We start from the raw sequence: 20,483 nt of genomic DNA, 5'->3' as shown, positions 1-20,483 counted from the left end.
ATTAATGGTTTTATTCATATGTATTGGCTTATCTTTTACATGTATTTTCCCACTGTTAGTTCCCTACTTTCTCCTTCTGTTTAATTACTTGCCCTGCTTGGGGGTTCTTTTCTACTGTTGTTCTTGGAATTGTGATCATTTTATCTCTTTCTAGAATAACTTGCAGTACTCTTTGTAGTGTTAGTTTGGTGGTCATGAATTTCTTCAGTTGTTTTTTGTCATGGAAGTATTTTATTTCTCCATTAATTTTGAAAGATAGTTTTACAGGGTACACCAATCTGGGTTTGAAGTTATTTTCTTTCAGTACCTGAAATACTTCACTCTAAGGTCTTCTTGACTTGATGGTTTATGTTGAGAAATCTACCATGATTCTGACACATTTTCTTTCATAGATCTTCTGTTCTAACAGCTTTTAGTATTCTGTTCTTTAGATGAATTTCTGGGATCTTGATTATTATATGTCTGGGTATAGATTTATTTTGGTTTTGGCTAACTGGAATTCTATGCCCCTCACTTAAGTGTATGTCAGATTCTTTTCCCATGCTTGGGAAATTTTCTGCTATTACTTCTGCAAATATTCTTTTTATGTCAATCCTGTTTCCCCCTGATCTTTCCTTGACATCTTTCAGTATCATATTGTTTTGCTTTGCCTCATTTTACAGCTGTTGAGTTGTTATTTCATGGTTCCTTATTTTTAGAGTTTTCCTTTTGTGATTGCTAACTGCAATGCTGTCTTTAAGGTTTCATTCAAGCAGTTTTGCCAGCCTTCAATGGAATTTTTAATTTCCCAAATATCTCTTTGAATCTGTTTCATAAATTCTAATTCTTCCTATATTGTTCATTCAAGGTTTGCATCATTTTTCCATGCTCCTCTGTTTTTTATCTATGTCTTCTTTTGATATGCTGAGCAGTTCTTTCAGTATGGTTGTCATTTCTTTATATACCTGAGAGATTATTTCTGATTTGATGTCTTCTATGACATGATGGAGTTGTTTCTTTACTTCAGTTGCTATCCTTTCAGAACTTTCAGGTGTATGACTTCCGAGTTCTTCTACGTCAGTGTCTCTTGGACTTGTTGTGTGTGGAGTGGAGGTCTAAGATTGCATTTTGTTTCTTCATTTTGTTATTTTCAAAGCTCCCTAGGTCTTCCAGGACTCAGGGTTGCTCCACCAATAGAGGCAAGAGGCAGAGCATAGAGTCTCACCCCTCCTGGGCAACTCACAGAGGCTCCCTGGGTTTCCTGGAGTTCAGGGTCATTCCTGTGATGGTGCCCAGAGGCAAAGTGCAGGGTCTTACCCTTCCTGAGCCACTTACTATTTTTTGTTTTTGTAATTATTTTTTTTTCTTATTCCTTTCTCTTCTTTTTTTTTTCATTTTATCTAGTCAATAGATAGATACTATTTGTATATGTGAAGAGGTGAATAAGAATTAATTAGTGCTTTAGCCTAAATATTATCATTCACAGCCATGTTAGAGTAACCCTCATGAAGAACTAAGTATAGAGGAGCAAACACAAACTTAATACAAATCATATCAGCTGACCAACTTTTCCACTGCTTCCTTTCATCTCCAGTTACACTTCCTTCTTTCTGTGACCCTACTCCCACAACTGCTCCTCCACCAGCCTTCCACTTCTGCTATGAAAAGAACAGTAACAAAGTTTGACCTCTTTCCCTCATTTGTGTTATCTTTTTCTTCTTTTCTTCTTTCCTGACCTACTTTCTTACTTTTCTACTTCCTTCCCACATCCTCTGTATCCCAGCCTGTTAGTAGTAATATATTACATTCTTTTTGAGATATTGTTAAAGCAAGTTTTAATTTACATAATTGATATATAGCTGGCTCTGTCAATGCTGATATAGTCAGTAGTAGCTCCTTTCTTGCAGTGCAGTAAATGGAACTGATCCATTACACTGAATAGGATGAGAAGAGATGAATATAAATACCAAAACAAAAAGATACTTCCAAGAATTCTTAGCTCCCCAAACATTGATCACATGGGTAAAGATGTGAAAGAGGTCAAAAACCAAATGGCTAAAATGTTTAAATGACCAAAGAAGAATCAAATAAACAGATCCATAAAATGTTCAGTGAGCTCAAAGACAATGTAATTAAACAGATAAGGGACCTAGTTGATAAAATGGTCACTGATCTTAAAGAAGACATATAAAAAAGTTGGGTGATCTGACGAAGATGATACAAGCTATGAACAAACATTTTAGTAAAGAATTAGAGACTGTGAAAAGATATCAAACTGAAACCCAGAATAAAAATTTTATTGAAATAATGGTCAGCAGAAGTGACTGATGTGAGGTGACAGGGTCAGAAACAGAAGATAAGGTGAATGCAGCAGATCATACACCCAATGATAAAGGCACTTCTGGAAACCTGGAGAGCTTCACAAGTATAATGGGAGACTTGAGTCTGTTTTTCCAAGCTTGTAAAACTTTCTGACTTCTTCTTTTAAGGGAATGAGTCCTTGATCTTCCAAGGAACTTAGCTGCCTTTGAAGCTCTATCTCTTTGAGGAAGTTTTCACTATGGCACCGCAAAACTCCTTCATAAGCTGATTAAAGGCAGACACATTTAGAAAAGAAAGTAGTTAGCCAGCTGTGGTTATACATGGCAGCACTCCCAGCACTGTAAGAGGCTGAGGCAGGAATGACAAATTTGAGCCTGCTTAGGCAACTTAGTGACTTAGAAATACCTTGTCACAAAATAAAAAAACTAAAGGGTTATAGATGGAGGTCAGTGTGAAGGCCGTGGGTTCAATCTCTAGTAATACAGAGAGAGAGAGAGAGAGACAGAGACAGAGACAGAGAGACAGAGAGAGAGAGAGATTTAAGCATCATTGGATTGGATTTCCTTTAAAAAGTAAACCAGAAATAATTTGTTAAAAATTATCCAGCGAGGTAAAGGATAACTGGGATATGGGAAAAGAGAAGGCAAAGAAGGAGAAAGTTTGTATGTATGTATATGCAGGATAGTTAACATGGCTCTTCTACTGTCTTGTATTTCTTTGCTGAAAGAAACTGTCAATGAGTCCTTGGTTGACCAGCTTTGTATGTCTATATCTGTTTTCATGAGAAACCACTTTGAAGATATCAATATGTAATACAACAAGCATTGTTAATTCCCTACCACTCTGTTTGTAACTCTGTACTGTCTGTACTGTTCCTTTGCTATTTTGTAAAATGTCGACTGTCTGTTAATATTTTCCTCCTTTTATTTTTAAAATTAAAAAAAATTATCCAGCAATCAGCACCTCATATCTTGCACACACTGGCAGGTTTTCTCCAGTTAGTGATTTACCATTTATTAATTACATTTAATAAGATCTGTGAAAGTTAGCCAGCACCTGAGAGGAAAAGAGAAACTTCTGTGCAGAAGAAATTTACAGCCTGGTAGGGAAAATAGACCAGTAAATGAGAATAGGGTGAGACATTTTCTGAAAGGGCCAGGTGGTAAACATTTGAATCCCTGCCCACATTTGAATTGTGCCAAGGCCCTTCACCCTGCTATTTACATCTGAATGTGCCCACAGGTGAGTCATGGAGAGACAAGAATGACTGCACCACAGCAACTCACAAACACAGGAAACAGGCTGCCAGGATCACGAAAAGCAAGGAAGAGCCGAGACCAGTGAAGCCTGAGGAGGTATGACCACCAGTGCCACATACTAACCTGTAGCACAGCCTAGAAGGATACATGGCATGTGCAGAGAAACTAGCAAGATCCAAATAACACCGGGAGTCTCACTATTAGCAGTGCACAGATGTCAGTTTCAGACATACCATCGTAAGGTGATTGTCATTAATAAGAAGAGAGGGTGAAAGTACACAGCAATTCTCTCTTATCTGTGCAACTTTTATATAAATTTAGAAATTAAAAAGCTTGCTTTAAAAAACCTGGTAGGCAAGACTGGTTTATAGGCCAAGTGTGAGCCATGGCTTTAGACGACCAAATGAAACATAAAAGGCATAGGATGGAAAGAGGGGAGATGAAGAGGAAACCTGGATTTCAGCACTGTGCTGTGACTAGACAGCAGGCTGGAAATCTCCTTAGTTTTTAGGCACTGTCTTCTCCCATCCAATGTTATTGTCATTGGAATTGTGCACATAGAATCACAGTAAAATTACTAATAGCTTGCCAGCTGCTCAAAGCAACTCTTGCATTTTACCTGTTGCTAACACCTCGCTTCCCAGGGCCTGAGTTCATCATGTGGTTAGGATGTAAACTTTCTCAGGGCAACACATGTGGACCCACGTGGTGAGCAGACTCTCATGGAATGCACCAAGGAAACCAGTAGTGGGCTGGAGAAACATGCTTGCAGGGAACCAGCTTCAGTCTCCAAGCCAGTTTGTACTTTTTCAGATCATGGAGGCTCAACCCAAGTCCGTATTAATACCTCCTTTGGTGGGTAAACTGTTTTAATGGCTATTCCTGTAATATAAGGAATTCATTTTCAAAGAGCAGATTAAAATCATGAGGTGCTGGACTCATAAGGTAGAGGATCATCTCTCTAGTGGGGGAGGTGGTGTCACTGCAGACCATGTCTCCCTTTCAGAATGCTACTTAGTGCTTTAGTTCAGATCTTAAAAGCCTCCAAAGGCCTTGTGTCAAAGGATTGCTTTCTGCTGAGATGTTTCTGGCAGATGGTGGCTTTAGAGGAGAGGTCTAGCGGGAGGTATTAGGTCATTGGAGGTATGCCTGCCCTCAAAGGGAACAGTTGAGCCCCAGATTTTCCTCCTTCTTATTCACACCCTGGCTGTAAGGTAGGTGGCTTGCCCTGCCACAAACTTCTGCCATGTTGTGCAGTTTTCTCACAGGCCCAGAAGCAGTGGGACCAATCAACCATGGACTGAAGTCTCTAAGACTGTGAGCCAAAATTGTATTTATAAATTGTCTCCAGTGTCTTTTACAGTAAAAGAAGGCTGATTAACATATTTCCTTTCCTCTAAGGGATCTCAATTCCAAATCTTGGAAGCATTTGGCAGATTTCTCAACAGGACAGGAGCTAGGGATAAAGGAAAGGCTGAATGGACTGCCAGGGCCTCTGTGCCCTCCAGCTGGGCATGGCTGGAGTTCTCCCCAGATCCCCATTGCTAACTAAGTGTCACAAGGAAGCTCTGTCTGCTCCAGCACCAGATGTCACCCATATACACATCTATATGACAACATTGGGTGGCCAACCTGTGTGGACTGGAGCTGATTCAAGACTGAAGACCACACCAATGCCTAAGAGGATGTGCTGCAAGGAGAGCAGATTTGTGGACCACTTAAGAAAGCACTGGGAAAATTCCCTAGAGAAGGTGGTGATAGAAATCTAGTGAGAAGTAAGGGAGGGAGGCAGAAAGAGAAGGTGAGCCTGGGCAAGTATCTTTTGGGTCAGCTGGCCGAGCACAGGTCATTACTATTTGCACACTGCGTAGAAGTAGTATACCTTTATGCTAAAGAAGCTGAGGGCATCTGGATTACATACCAATATATTTTCTTTTTCTAATTATTTTTTGTTAATCTGAAATCCAGACACATAACTAGAAATTGTAAGCTGTCACCATGCGGTACACTAAATATGGTTCTGAATTTACTTTCTTTTTTAAAAAATGAACAAATGTTTTCTGATGAGACAATGTTATCTATTTCTTGTTTTGAAAAATGTTTAGAAACACAAAGAGGAAACTAAAAATGATCCATAATGTCTAGCCACCTGATCCCTAAAATATGGGATATGACATATTTATAACAAATATGTTTCTATTAAGTATGTGCATGCATATACACACATGCATTCACCAAAACAGATGTATGTTTATTTAATGTACTATTTTGTGCAAGTGGCTATTACCATTTGTATTTGCAAGGTGGGACTCAGGAAGCACCCTGTCTGCCCTTTATCATGGGCCTGCTCCCATACCTAATAATGATCAAAATAACTTCTGTGTTGTCAACACATTTGTATACTGTGAAATACTTTTGTACAACAGAATATTTAAAAAGCATCTCATCTTACGCACGCATCATAATTATTGCTGTTAGCCCTGTAATACTGGACATGTTAGTGGTTTCCAAGTTCTGCTCTAAGTATATGCACATGGTAACCACATCAAAGGAAGCTTTTCCACATGTTCTGGACTAAACCCTTCATGTGGAGGAGGAGCCACAAAGAGGGTAAAGAGATTCTGACATATATATCACACTACTGTCCAGGCAAGTCAGTCCTGTTCACACACTTAAGTATATAAGTGGAATGTTTTCTTCTCATACACATTTCATAAATGCACATGCACTTTTCATTTGTGAAGCCTTCTGACATATGCAAAAACATTACCAAGACAATGAAAGGTCATGAGTACCAGGATGACAATTCCCAGCCCTTTCCTTCCAAGAGTCTGTTACTGAGAAGAGGCTGCGGCCAGCATAACCTTTGTCCTCCACAGGCCATCCGCTTCCTTCCTGAAATATATACATTCTTTTTTTATTCTTTTTTTCCTTTTATAAATTTTCAGAATTTGTCAGGACATCAGTTTTGTTTTATGGAAATTCCCGGGAATCTAAGAAACCCATTTAATTCCCAAAACATTGTTCTATTATTTCTTGGAGAGTTGTTATTATTTAATTGGTTTTAGCTTCAAAGTCAGATTTCTACTATTGAGTTTCCACTCTCTCGTCGTAGTTCAGTTTTTACCTTTCCTGAGCACTTCTCGAGCTTCTTTTCCACATTTGCGGTCCGCGCCCAAACACATTTTAATTCCCATAGCGATGTTTCCCTTTTCTTCAGTCCCTTGCCTCGGCTCACCTCTCTAGCTTACATTGTTGCCTTTTAAACTCATTATCCTATCATATCATCATTCTCTTTTCCTCTTGTGACTGAGGGTTTTTTACATTATGTTATGGACTCCAGTTTGCTAAAAATTTTTGCGAAAGCTTCATAGACCGGCCTCCTTTGTCCTGTCTAGTTGTTTTCCTGGTTCTTGTCTCCCACAGGGTACAGATGGTTGCTGGGCTCCCAGAATCCTGCTGACTGAGCTCATGCAACTTGCCAGTTGATATAAGCTCTGCATCTCCATAGAGTTCGTGCCACAGGGAGAAATATCTTCCTTCTCTGCACCAGATCCCCTCCACCTCTTGAAACAAAACAAGGCCAGGTGATGAAGGAAAGCCTGGGTACACGTGTATTGGTCCAGCTGTTTTAGATACAAGGTTCCTCTCAGTCCTGGACACCAGGATGTCCGTTAACTTTAAGCAACATTTCACATTTCCAGCTTTCTGGCAAGGCAATAATTATTTTACTGGGAAAATAAGAAAAATACAATCAGAACTATCAAAACAGTAATCTAGTTTGTTTGATTTAGTCCCACATATCATGCTGCGAATAACTGCAGATATCTAAATAATGCATTCAAAAACTAAGAATAGCAAGTCTAAGAAGGGCTAATGACATTCTCATTCTAATAATTTTTTGTTGTATTTGACAAGCTAACAGTGAAGTGAAGAAATAACAGTGAAGAAATTAGTGAGGAAAGTAATTTTCCTTAAGTTAATAGACTTCAGTAAGCTGAATTTTATACTAAAAAAACCCATGGAGAAATAACGTAGAAAGGAATCACAGCATGGTCAATCACCCATGAGTCCCTGTGACCCAGGACAGTTCTTACCTTCTGTGAGGCCTTACGTCTCATCTAAGAAAAGCTCTGACCTACCTGGTAGGGTGGCACACTCCTGCAGGCCAAGCATCCTGGAAGGCTGAGATTGTAAATTTGAGCCGGCCTGGGCAATTGAAGGTTTAGCAAGACCCTGTCTTGAATTTTTTTTTAAAGGATGAGGGTGGCTGGGGATTTGCTCAGTGTGAAAGTCCTGGGTTCAATCACTAGCACCACTTTTGTAAGATACGGAGATGCTTTGACTCTGCAATCTCTGAAGTCTTACTCAATCAACCTTCCATCATGTCACCCACACATCAGCCCTTACTGAGCAGCATCTACTGCAAGGATAGGAACAGTGTCACTTCTGTTGTTTCACTGCAAATTTAAATGTGAGGACATTTTTTATTCTTCAGGAAAACTGCTTTTGTTTGAAAGCTCTTTATTGGCTTCAGGGTTTATCAAAAGCAATGCTGTGTGGATACAGCTGAGTGATCTCAAAGGAAATTAGTTCATGGTGAACCTGCTTCTCCCCATTGCATCCACCAGCCAGCAGACCTGGAGAACTCCTGCCTGGGGCTATAGGTGTCTCAGTTCCCCACAACCCCATGTCTGACTCTGAGTAATTATTGTTACACAAACCCGTGTGCCACCAAATCAAAGAGGGAGCAATTTCTCCTTATTTTCCCAGAAGTGTAGCTGATACTCTGCAGTGCATTAATGATATTATATAGCATCAGTAGTTTACATGCCATTGGATGAGTCTTAGAACACTTAAAAGTTTTCAAATAATTTTTCCCAGTTAACTCTAAAAGAGAGAAATTCACATTTATGAAAAAGAGCAAAAATTTCTCAATATAAAACCAATCTTTCCAAGTACTCCACTTGGAAATACGAAATTTAATTCCAACCTTAAGCGAAGTCACACATGAGTCTGTCAAGCATACCAGGAGCAAGTGTTCTGATTCCAAGCAGCTCTTGATATGGTGCTGGCATCGGCACAAAGATGCACTCATAACCCATGTCATGCTGGACCTGCTATCCATTTCTAGACCAGAGCTGCTGGCTTATTGGTTTGTTTGCACACTTGCTCTGTCTTTTAGATAGAAATCCCGGTATCCTGCTTGCTTTACCTGAGCAGCACCTTTCTCTGCGTCTGGTACCAGTTATCAAAAAAGTATTGAGTAGACAAGTGAGTGTAAGGTGCTGACGAAATCTACATAAAGGGTGACTTCAAACTTGCACCAAGTTTATTCTTCATGTTTGAAGAAAACACTTAGAGAGGGGCTGGGGATTTAGCTCAGCGGCACAGTGCTTGCCTGGCAAGCACGAGGTTGTGAGTTCGATTCCAGATACCGGAAAAAAACCAAAAAAAAAAAAAGGAAAAGAAAACAGATAGAGCTATGATGTTTCCTTGGCTTCACAATTATACCAGAGGAGCTTATGTGCATGACAGAAAAGAGGTATCAGTCAATTTAAGAGATACAAGTTGGGCTGGAATATTCCAATTATATCAAAGTTGTAGCAAAAGGACAAAGCTCAAATGATTGTATCATGTTCCTCCTCACTTCTGCCTGTTCTTGATGATTCTCTTCTCCTTAACCACAGGGAGCCTGACAAGAGGAAATGATAGACATGATTAAATATTTGGAGAGCTGCTGAAGTGGAACAAATGCTTTTGGAAAATTAACCAGCAATTCAAAATGATTTATAAATGTCAGGCATGGGAACAAGATGATGAACAAAGTTCTAGCCAGGGAGAGTGCATTGCAGGCTGAACTGCAGGTAGAAGTGTGCACAGAACTAATTCACCAGATTTGTCATGTACCCTGACTCACAAGAGCTATGCACACTTTTCTTCATTTAGAATTATCATCCAAACACTCATTCTCGAAGTAGTGTGGCCTCATTACAGAAGGCAGAATACGCTTTCTGTTTAAGTGACTGCCTTAAATTGCACAGAATCAAGACATTTTAACAAGTCTTTTACCTTATATCATTAATGCTACACTGTTCAATAAATGGTAACACAATATTTTTGAAATTTAAAATTACATTATTGCATCTCTTATTCAGCAAAATGCATTCAAAAAGACTAAAATTGTAAATGTAAATCAACTAAAAATAACAAATTTTATATAAAATATAAAAGTCCTCAGCAGAATACAAGTGAAGCCAGGTGTGGTGGAGCACGCCTGTAATTCCAGTACTCGGGAGGCTGAGGCAGGAGGATCATTGAGAGTTCAAGACTAGCCTGGGCTACAAAGTGAGCTCAAGACCAGCCTGAACTGCATAGCAAGACTCTGTTTCAAAAAGACAAAAAAAGAAAAAGAATACAGGTGAATATGGATTAAACTTTGTTAAGAACTTTGGAAGCATCATAGCAAAGACAGAAGAACTTGAAAATATTAATAAATTGAGCTACAAAAAAATCACAATTTTAATCAAAACTGCATACAGAATGAAAGCCATACAGCACACAATGCAGTAACCATGATCACGGGATCTGAAGAAGTGGCCACGTTGCCCTCATAACACAGCCTTGGGACCCTTCACTTCCATCTCCACAGCCACACTAGTCCAGGTGCCTGCACTTCCTTCTGATTGCACTTCTTCTGAACATACAACTCTTTAACACTTTCTTATTTTAATTTTAAAGAGAAAAGAACAAAACAAAATAACAAAACCAAAGACAAAAACAACACAAAGACTATAAAAATGATACAGAATTTCAAAATATGATGATAAGAAATCAACGACTGTTGTATTACTTATTATTATCTTCAAAGTAGTTACACAGATTACCAGATATAGGTATACAAGATTGATCTAACAATCAAACATTAACTGTTCCATTCAATAAACCAATAGAATTAGTAGTACAATTATTTTAGCTATCTTGTGTATATATACATATTTTCCTTTCCTTTTTTATTTCTTTTCTTCATTCCTTCATCTCAGTTGTTTTTTCCTATTGAGCAATTTCTTTCCCTTTCACAATATTTATTGTACCTTTCAGATTTTATTTACTCTTTCAGTTCTTACACTAGGGAGTAAATATGGTATTTACACATATGGGTCTGATTTATTTCACTTATGAGTATGGTCTGTAGATGCATCCATTTACCTACAAAAGCCTCGAGTTTATCTTTCTTTATACCTGAGTAATACTCCATTGTGCACAAATACAACATCTTTTATCCACTCCTCAATTGATGGGTTTGGGTTGTTTCCAAGATTTTACTATGATAAATTGTTCTGCTATAAACATGGGTGCACATATATCACTGTGGTATGATGTTTTTAATTCTTCTGCAGAATACCCAGAAGGGGAATAGCTGGGTTAAATGGGACCTCTAATCCTAAATTTTTGAGGAATCTTCACACTGATTTCCAAAGTGCTTGCACAGTCTACTTTGCCAGCAACTGTGAAAATGTTTCCTTTTTCCCCACACCCCATCCAGAATTTGTTGTTGGTTGACTTCTTGATGGTAGCCACCCCTACTCGGGTGAAATGAACTCTCAGTGTTGTTTTAATTTGCATATCTTCATTGACCAATGATGTTGAATATTTTTTCATGTATTTATTTGCCATTTGTATTTCTTCATCTGAGAAGTGCATACTCATCTCAGATGCCCATTTTTGGATTGGGGCTTTGAATTTGGAGGTCTGATTTTTTTCAATACTTTGTATGTTCTAGATATAAATCCTTTGTCTAAAGGACAGTTAGCTAAAAGGATTTCCCATTCTGTGGGTTGTCTTTTCACTTTATTGGTGATTTCTTTTGAAGTACAAAAATTTTTTAATAGGATGAGATCCCAGCTGTTGATTCTTTGAACTGTTTCCTGTGCAGTTTGGGTTTTGTACATGAAGACCATGCCTACTCTTATGTCTTCAAGATTTTGACCTACTTTCTCTTACAGTAGGTGGAGTGTTTCTACTTTAATATGTAGAGATTGGCCTGTAGTTCTCTTTTTTGGTTGTATCTTTCTCTGGTTTTGGTATCAGGATAATACTTGTCTCCAGGAATGAGTGTTCATTCAGTTATGCTGAGAACTCTGTGCATACTGCAATGTTTGGGGCCACAGAGAGAATGTTAAACAAAGACCAGACTCTGTTCAACCCCTCATGGAGCATGCAGTTCTGCAGATCATAAATAAGCATGTAAGCACAAGTATCAGATAATATTTTGGGTGGTGGTAAGATGGAAACATTTGGGTGGTAAGAAATGAAGATTTTTCTTCAATTGCATGAGGAAGGAAAACATTTCTTAGGTTGTTCATAGCCTGAAATCCCAAGGTGAAACAGCCAGCTGTGTGCAGAAGCTAGAGGTGTGCTTTTGACAGAACTAATAGTAAGAAAAAGGAAAAGGCTTATTATATTTAAGCAACTTTTGAGAGTTGAATTATGATAAGCAAAGGAGAAAGGGATTCAAATGAAAGCAAAGGCCTGTTTATCTAGAGATGGTTGAAGATGTTGCTCTTTATCTGAGGCTGATAAGAAAGTGTTAAACGAGAGCAAGACAAACCCAAAGCCCATAGAAGGGAGGAAATTATAAAGATCAGAGCAGAAATTAACACAATGGAAACCAAGAAAATAATACAAAGAATTAATGAAACTATGAGTTGGTTCTTTGAAAAAATAAATAAAATTGATAAACCCTTACAGAACCTTATCAAAAAAAGGAAAGAAAAGACTCAAATTCATGCATTGAGGAATGATAAGGGTGAAGTCACTATGGATCCTGTGGAAATTCAGAAGATCATCAATAAATACTTTGAAAAGCTTTACTCTCATAGGATGGAAAACACAGAAGAAGTGGGCAGATTCCTAAATGCATATGAATTACCAAAGCTGTATGAAGAAGATATAAAAATTCTGAATAGCCCAATATGAGTTAATGAGATTCAAAATGTAATTAAAAACTTACCAACAAAGAAAAGACCAGATCCTGATGGATTCACTGCTGAATTCTACAAGAAATTTGAAGAAAATCTAATACCAGTACTCTTCAAACTGGTTAATGAAATGGAAAGGGAAGCAATACTCCCTAACTCTTTCCTGGAGGCAAGTATTATCCTGATACCAAAACCAGAGAAAGATGCAACCAAAAAAGAGAACTACAGCCCTGACTGTCAGCAGCAGTCATTACAGAAGGAAGGCACTGTGGTCACTGGCCCTCTATTCACTTCTGCTACCTAACATTTGCCCATCAATGGTCGAACTCTCTCACCCAATCACAAAGGACAGAAACAAACCACTTTGAATAGGGAACAGTGACCAGAAAATGGCTGGAGTGTGGGTAACAGGAAGCGCTAAAAGTAAATTTGCTGAGACTCATGCTGCTAACAGGATTCAGAAATCTACGCTTCTCTACAGACTCATTGAAACCTGACATTGACTAAACAGCTTTGGTTTTGCCCAGTATGCTTTCTTCCTACTGTGTACACGACCTGTGCTATGGATATTGATAGTGCTTATTTCCCATAGGAGAAACCTAATTTCAGAGGTCACCTTAGCTCACACAAGCCACCCCAGTAGAAAGGCACAAAAACCAGGCCTGATCTGAAGTCCTCAGTCCTCCACTGAGTCTCAGAACCTCCACAGCCAGCTGTTAGAGATCCCAGAGCACATGACCAACCTCTCAGAAATGCTGTGAAGGAGACTATGCTATGGAGGCCATAAAACCTATGAATGTTCCCTGTAATGTGAAAGAAAACAACTTGAAATGGGAAAAATCCCTGCCCAAGGCTCAAAAGAGTAACCTTATACATCTGTCCCTAAGCCTTCTTATCAACAATGGGAGGAGCGTGAAGAAAAACTTAGTAGAGGTGTGATCGATATCTTGTAAAACCTTACAACATCTAATGCAGCTAATACCAAGCTGGTGGCCTGTAGGCCAAAATGAGCTGTGCAGAGCAGCAAGTTTGTAATGGAGTCATTGATCTTGAAGCCCCTGGAGCTGAGAGATCACTCCAGTTGTGGTTGTTACACATTGATGAAAATGTATGGATTTTTCTGTTAAAAATAAACAAGTGCATGGTCTTGGAAAATGTCACCAAATTAAGAACAATGCAGTCTATCAAAAAGTTACTGTAAAAAATGAGTTCATAATGTTCAGTGGGGGGCTGGGGATTTAGCTCAGCGGCAAAGCGCCTGCCTGGCAAGCGCAAAGTCGTGAGTTCAGTTCCCGGTACCGGAGAAAAACCAAAAAAAACAAAACAAAAAAAACATAATGTTCAGTGACATGAGGGGAAGTTGAAATCTAAATCTTGATCCAATATAACACACGAGAGAATTATTATTTCCCAAACAATAGGAAATATTAATTGTAGTATCATTTGCTGAAAATAATCCATGTCCAATGACTTCTTATAGCCAAATGTCTCTTATGTCTTTCAATTTTATGAATTTAAAAATCAATGACTCTTTCTGGAAGAAAAATAACAAATAAACCAAAAAAACCCCGGTGAATTAACAAATATGTATAGTATACATTCATGTGTATACATTTAAAGTTTCTATATATGATTAAAACCAAGATGTTACATGCCTTATGTGCACAAAATGGGAACCTATTCACATTGGCATAGCCTGAGTGTCCCACAGGCTATGCCAGTGTAAACATAGCTGATGTAATACTTCTCATGTGCATATACATCTTTTAGCTCTCATAACCCTCTCAGTAATGCTGAAAGAGAGGTTTTATTATTGCATTTTGCAATATGACATTCTTACTGTATTGCAACAAGAGAAAACTGGATATTGTGTATACATAGCAACTTGTAGATTAAAATAGATTGAAAATGAGCCTCATCTCTGATTACATACATATCTGAGATATGACCATATGTTAATGTCATAATGAGCTGAGTCAAAAATAGGCATTAAATATGTACTTAGCAAATTAAAATGTTGTTATGACCCAGACACATGAAGCTTTTTACTTGTTTTGAAATCATTCTTTTCAAAAACAGCTAAAAGTATTTATTTAAAACTTTATTTATAAACTATTTATTTTTATTTTCAAAAATAGCTAAAACTGTTCCCGGTACCAGAGAAAAACAAAAACAAAACAAAAAAAAAAAGCTAAAACTATAGTATTTAGGAAAAAAAAGAAAAACAAAGTTAAACATATGAACAAATAAAAAATAAATTTCCCTGGTCCTTTCTTGCAGAAGAAAATTATTTTTTTAAATTTAAAAATATTTTCAAGCAGAAAGATATCCCACACTGAACACAGCCTTGGCAGGAGGATTAACACTTTACAAGAGCTTACACAAGGACAGAGGTCTCCCCCCTTGGACTGAGGCGTGGGGGGTTTGCTCATGTCTAATGTAAGGCAAAGAAAATCAGCCCACCACACACATCCCCACTCCTGCCTAAATCAGTATTGGGGTGGCTTTCATGGCCAGCCTTCCAGGACAAAGGGAGGTAGGAGGAGAACAAACACTGGGGCAGGTGGTTTGGCCACAGTTTAATCAACAAACACAGGATGCAGTCATGAGATAATTCCAATAAGCAGAGCTGCTTTTTCCTCCAGGGTCTCTCCATTGCTTTCTTCTGATGTGCTTTTCTATCCTTAAGTCCTACCCAGTCCCTTCCAGGTCTTCTCCTGTAACTTTTACCAGTCTCTTCAACTTTTTGGACTCATCAGCCCAACCAAACTGCAGTTCTCACAGGACTGTGATATCTCATGGGTCTTTGAGATTTCTTTCATTTATTACTGCATTCTCTGTTCTTCCTGCTTCCCAGACTGGATGATCTCACATGACCTATTGCCAAATATGCTGATTCTTCTTTCTGCCTGTTCAGATCTCTGCTGAGCCCATTTAGTGGGATTCCCCCATTTTAATTACTGTACTTCTCAACTTCATTATTTCTATTCAGTTTCCCTTTATAATTCCTGTCACGCTACCAATATTCTTCATTTCTTGAGACATTGTCTACATATTTTTCTTTAGCTCTTTAAACATGTTTCAATTTAGTTCTTTGGGCATCTTAAACTAGCTGACTTAAAGTCTTCATCTGGTGAGATCTGGATTCCTCAGAGATAGTTTCTACTGATTACTTATTTTCCTATGTGTGGGCCATATATTGTTCTATTTTTATCTTTTGAAGGTTAAAAACTGGATGCTTCTAATAATGTAATATATAGCAACTCTAAAAGTCATACTTTTCCTCCTGTTTGTCATACATGATGACATCTGCATTGCTGTTTATTTACTGTTATGGTTTGTGTCTAGATGTCCCTCCAAAGTCTCACGTGTTCATGGGTGCTTGGGGAAGTGGCTAAGTCTGGAGTGTGTGATTAATTTGTAGTGCAATGCTGGGACTAAGAGTGGGTGGGTGAATGCTGCAATTAAGGGTGGGTGAATGCTGCATGAATCCATTCAGTGGGTTGGCATCACCCAAATCCTGGTAGACTGAATAAAATATAAGGGGCAGAAAGAGGCTTGTCTTAATCCCTCTTGCCACTTTTGCTGTCTTCTGCTGCCATGAACTATTGCACTTCTGCCCTGTGCCACCCTGCCTTGGAGCCAGCCCATTATGGACTGATACCTCTACAAACTGTAAGCTAAGTAAACTTTTCCCCCTTTAACTTTGGGTGTGGGGTATTTTTTCTCAGCAACAGGAAAAGTAATTAAGACGTTTAGTAATTTCCCTAAGTTAATTCTGGAAAATCTGTATCTTTGACATGTGTGGTCACAGAAGTCCCTATTCAATTAGCTTAATGTTTGCCTAATGATTTGACAGATATTTCTTTAAACACCTTGGGCCAATAAATCTCCCCTTTTAGAAAAAGATTGTGTGAATGTTTGGACTCGCATTCAACTTTCAGCCAGTAGTTTTCAGCTCAGCCATGGCCTTTACTTCCTGTTTGTTCAGAGCCTCAAGATGAGCTAGAAATGAGATCTTAAGGACTTCTCTGTTTTTTCTTAGCATATGCATAGTACTGGGTTACACATAGCTCTACAAATACACATGGCTTTCTAGATTCCCAGGCATGTCAGGACTTTTCAAAATCCCTATGCTATTTGCATCAGCCCATTGTCCATTGTTATGGAAAAACCTGATCAAGAAAACAAGGTTTATTTTACTGACATTTTTGGAAAGAGTTTTATCCCCAATATCCAGTTGTTTTTCTTGATGAAATTTTTCCTAGATTTATGAAACTCTTTGGTTAAGTTTTAAAGTTTGGAGAAATTTGATGCTGATCATTTTTATCAATTATTTTCTTGCTTTAATGGGAAGGGTAAATTTTTGAATGACATTTTCCCTCATGTACCCCATGAGTGCTGACATTTAATGACTTACAACATTTGATTTACGAAAACATGGTATATTACTGTCTTTAAAAATAGGTTTTTAAATTTTAGGTCCAATCACTTATTACAGGATGGTTTTTTTTTTCTCATGGTACCTAAAATAGAGCCCAGGCCCCCCACCCTGATCTACATACCAAGCCTACAGAGTTGATGGTAGATAGATAGATGATAGATAGATAGATAGATAGATAGATAGATAGATAGGTGATAGATGATAGATAATAGGTAGAGACAGGTGATAGAGATAGATAGATAGATGATAGATAGATAGATAGATAGATAGATAGATAGATAGATAAATGATACTCACTAATTTCCCCATGTAAGACTTGCACTTGTGATCCACCTGCTTCATCCTCCCTGCTTATTAGCTTTTCAACTTTTTCCAACTGATGTCTTTACCTGTTATTGATAAGTAAGAGTTCAAAATCTTTCATCAGCTCTCAAAAGGCTTTGGACATCAGACCAGCCTTTCAATTAAAAACCCAGATGCCTTGGCTTGCTGCCCACCTTCTAAATTAAAACATCTGAATCTCCATTTTCACAAGCTTTACAAGTGAAACTGACACATAATGAGTTTACAGAATTACTTCTTTTTAATTTTTATCTTTATTCTTATTAATACATGTTTGCAGTCCATAACGATTGCCTTCATCTTAGGGAGTTGATATACCATCAAGTAATGAGCTTTGGTATATGTCTGTGTATTGAATAATTCAGAGACACATAACAGAGATGTGTTAAACCATGATTCTTAGTCATTGCTCTTTCCTTGTGACTTTGCCAAAATTGGATAATAATTGTCTTTTCCTTTGCACTTGAAAGAAGGCTCATCTCTTCCTAAAAGTCAAATATCATGACTGTGCACTGACTAAATGGATCACAACCAGCAAAGCCTGATGAGTTTCAGTGACTAATGGAATCAAAAGAGTGAGAGTGGTAAGGCTTTCAAGAGTTTAAAGAAAGACTCACAAATAATGTATTTCAGGTAGCTTTAGGACTGAGTGGGTTTTCTCTCTCTTAATTCTTTTAAGACTTCTGCCTAGCTGCTCGTTTGCCACTTGATATTTTTGTGAATTTATCTTATCAATTGGTCTTCTTCCTTGAAACTATATAGTGATATTCCTTGGGGACAAGAATCGTGTATTATATTCACTTACCCCCAATAATGCCTAAATGGAAAATGACACACAGATGCTTCTCAAAAAAAAATATTTATTGGTTGCCTCCATGAGAAAGGATTCAATTCAAGGGCTGTCTATCTTTGGATCACAAACTATTATTCATCAAGGTAATGTAATCTTCACAAAATCATATTTGTGAAACACTTTGGAATAAAAGAGGCAAATTGAATAAAATATACTGCATTATGGAATTTAACAGCATATGCTTTAGTTTGTAACATTTGCAGGTGTAATTGTTGACACATTGTGTCAATTTGAGTTTAGAAGTTTAACTCAGCAGGGGGCCAGGGTCCTCAGTTTATAAACATCCTCATCCTGTGCAAGAGGAGGGCATGGAGATGGTATGAGTGCTACAACTGCCCTGCGTGGGGGTAGCCTGCTTATAGCATAAGAGAGGAGAAGAAGTTTGTTCTCCTCCTGTTTTGCTCTTGTGGCTTTTGCTATCTTCTGCTGCCTTAACTGTTGCCCCAATACCATGCCACCCTACCTTGGAGTCAGTTGATAGTAGACTAAAACCACAAACTGTAAACTAAATAAACTTTTCCTTCCTTAATTATGGGTGTTGGGCATTTTGTCTCAGCAATGAGAGAAAAGTAACCAATACAGCAAGTAATATATCTTAAGATTTTTGTGGATATTTAATGTATGTATATTATACACCTATACCATAATCACCATGTGTAGAAATTCCTGGAATTTTATTTTTTCTCTCCATATTCCTTTCTTCTTAAGAGACACTGTGCAGGAATGTTATCTAGATAAAAGACTATCAGAAACATCCTAATAATTACATTAGACTTCAGAGGGTAGAATGCCATTTGTATTTATTAATATTAATATATTTATTCTAATCTCTGCAAGTATTTTCTCCTTTCACAGCCCCATAATGTCAAATGTGTTCAAGCTACAGCTTACATAACAGCATAAAAGGCAATGAACAACGTTAAGCCTAACAATTCAAGTTTCACAAATGAGAACTTTAAAATGCAACAGTATACTTCTCAGGAGAGCTCTGTGCATAGAACAAAAATAACCACAGGATTATTTTGTGAAGACAGCATCTCTGGCCTGGTACCCAAGACTGTACATCATAGAGCCTTAGGTTGGAAAACACCAGTCCTCCAGGGAAGGTGCCTGACCACAGTGGAGGGTGCCCCACCCTCCAAAGCCAAACCCCCTCCACTGCCTCTGGAAACACAGCTGCTTGAGGACAAATGAGCCAGGAACAGGAAAATGACTATTGTTGCTAATGCCCATCAAACATCTCCCGGCTACATGAAAAGAGGTTGTGAATGTCAAGGATAAGGAGAGGTAGGCAGAGATGCCTTCAGCCCGGGAGTTTCTTGGATAGCTCCTGGATACAGAATGGATTGCATTTAGGTACAGAACAGATGAGCAGGGAATTATAGCTGCAAGGGCAGAGTAACCCTGAGGACTGAGGAGGGCAGCCATCAAAAGAACCCTGTGACAGCCCAGAAGACACAGCTAATAAGAAATTTTGAGAGGCACAGAAGTGTATCTTATGCCACCAGTGTATCTGCTGCACTCAGAAGAAGATGGAGCCACCCACTTCCTAGGGCATAGTTCATGGATTGGTGCTTCTGCACTTGCAGTTGTAACCCTTTAGTTCCCTGTGTTTAAGAATTTACAAAATACTGTTAGTGCTGGATTTTATCTCCAATATTAAGTAACATCTTAATGTGTTTTAAAGGAAAGAATTATATTAGAAAATAGATTTTTAAATGGCTTATTGAAGTCATAACTTTTTTTTAACTGCCAGATCTATTAATTTTTAAATAAATATTTTCCACTTTAAAGAAGCATAAATTACTAATGTCATGTACATGATTTTGAACTTATTTTTACAGTTACTGCGACAGTAGACAAAAACTCCTGTGAGCCAGGATCTTTTCTCATGTACATATATAGAATATTATATCATATCTGTCCATTATGCCAAAGGAAAGCGTGGAGCTTCCTCTCACTAAATAAAATAATGCACATGACAGAAAGTAGAGAGGAAAATCTTGATCCTGTGAAACTCTGCAGCATCCTAGGATTGAACACCGGGTTGACTAGGGAGGAAGCAGTCTTAAAGAGCTTATTGTGTGCAAAATAGACTTCATCTCTAGTGTCCTTCAAATAATGATAAATAGGGACATCACACTTGAGGACCTGGGACTCAGTTCTGACAGCCCATGGCCACGTCCTCTATTTTAAGGTTGCAAACAAATCCCATAGTTAGGGTCTTGTAGGGAGCACTGACATTTTGGCAATGATGAAGTTAAATTTGAAATCACATTTGTCAATAGAGAGTATATTTCATT

This window comes from Chinchilla lanigera, unplaced genomic scaffold (genome assembly GCF_000276665.1).
Source record: "Chinchilla lanigera isolate Chin_1 unplaced genomic scaffold, ChiLan1.0 scaffold00001, whole genome shotgun sequence".
Classification (NCBI taxonomy): Eukaryota; Metazoa; Chordata; class Mammalia; order Rodentia; family Chinchillidae; genus Chinchilla; species Chinchilla lanigera.
This window is presented reverse-complemented; position numbering follows the sequence as displayed.